Source organism: Cynocephalus volans, chromosome 8 (assembly GCF_027409185.1).
Source record: "Cynocephalus volans isolate mCynVol1 chromosome 8, mCynVol1.pri, whole genome shotgun sequence".
NCBI lineage: Eukaryota > Metazoa > Chordata > Mammalia > Dermoptera > Cynocephalidae > Cynocephalus > Cynocephalus volans.
The window spans coordinates 67884405-67886101 of NC_084467.1; the positions used below are offsets into that span (position 1 = coordinate 67884405).

Below are 1697 nucleotides of genomic sequence, written 5' to 3' on the forward strand. Positions count from 1 at the left end.
TAATCTTTCTTTTTAACTCAATCCTCAGATTTACTTATCTTTTCTTCTGGATGTCTAATCTGCTATTAATTTCAGCCAGAGTATTTTTTCTCAGACACTGCAGTTTTTCATCTCTAGAGTTCACTTTAAAAAAAAAAAATTCTACATCTCTACTTAATATGTTCAGTTTTCCCCCTACATTTCCAACATATGGATTACAGTTATAAGAACTTTAAAAATGTATTTGTCTACTAATTTTATCATGTGTGTCAGTTCTGCATCAGTTTTAATTATTATTTTTTCTCTTTCTTCTAGGTATATTTTCAACCTTTTTTTTTTGCATTCTACATAATTTTTGATTGAATGCCAGACATCGTGAATTTAACCTTGTTCAGCGCTGGATATTTTTATATTTCTGTAAATATTCTTGAACTTTGTTGTGGGACGCACTTGAGTTACTTAGATACATTTTGATCCTTTCGGTCTTGCTTTTAATCTTTGTTAGATAGGAACAGAGTAGAGTACGGTCTGGCGCTAAATTTTTCACATTCCTGAGGCAAGACCCTTCCGAGTACTCTATCTGATGCCCTATGAATTATGAGATTTTTTTCAATCTGGCTGGTGGAACAGGCACTATTCTTGGACCTGTGTGAGCACCAAGTATTGTTATTGTAATAGCTAATATTAAGTGTTAACTTGTCTGGGCCATGGTGCCCAGATATTTGCCCAAACATTATTCTGGATGTTTCTGTAAAGGTGATTTTTGGATGAGATTAATAAAGCAGATTTCCTGGCATAATGTGGGTAGGCCTCATTCAGTCAGTGGAAAGTCTTACTAGAACAAAGACTGACCTCCCCTGAACAAAAAGGAATTCTGCTAGCAGAGAGCATTGGGACTTGAACTGTTGGGACACTTTCCTGGGTCTCCTGCTGGACTGCCCTGCAGATTTCATTTACCAAGCCTCTAGGATCGTGTGAGCCAATTCCTTAAAATAAATCTCTCATGCTGTACATATTCATGTCCTGTTGGTTCTGTTTCTCTGGAGAACCCTGACTAACATAGTTACCCATAATAATTCCTGGTGGCTCTTCCTTTGGCTTCAGGGGCCAAGGGGCAACTGTTGGGCTTGCCTTGTTTGTTCCTTATCTTTTTTGTTTTTGTTTTTGTTATATCCAAGATGTGTTTGTTGGGATGGTTTTCCACTCATCTTGATTCAGGGTGCTTTTAGTTCTGCTTCCTCCTGAAGGAACATCCTTCTGTAAGCCTTGCTTTTCCTCCTGTAGGCTGGCAGAGGACAGTGGAGCAGCCAACGCACAAAACTACCATTTGTGCATGGCTAAAGACCGTGGGCATTTCACATCCATGAAATAGGGACTGGGACTCTGCACCAGGTGCTTCTTCTTGTGTTCCCCCTTCTCCTCTTCTGGAGAGGGAAGAAGATCCTTTGCGAGAGGCATGTTCTCGAGGGGAGGTCTTCACCGCTGGAAAGGGTTTGTTCCTTATCTTTGAGGGATCATGTCCCTCATTGCTCAATGTCTAATATCCTTGTCTGGTTTTTTAGTTGTTGCAGGTGAGAGGGTCAATCTGTTCTCTATCCCTCCATTTTGACCAGTTAAAGTTCTTAGGTGTGTCTTCTTGCCTCTCCTTCTCTTACCAATCTGGCTTTCTCTCTTTCTGTACTAGATTTATATTTTCTCATAGATTTTCTTACTCATTG

General features: G+C 39.6%; 1 pseudogene; it reads right to left on the reverse strand.

Moving 5' to 3' along the window:
* Positions 1-1167: 1167 nt before the first annotated feature.
* On the reverse strand, positions 1168-1437 carry LOC134384030 (small ribosomal subunit protein eS27-like; annotated as a pseudogene).
* Positions 1438-1697: the final 260 nt, after the last annotated feature.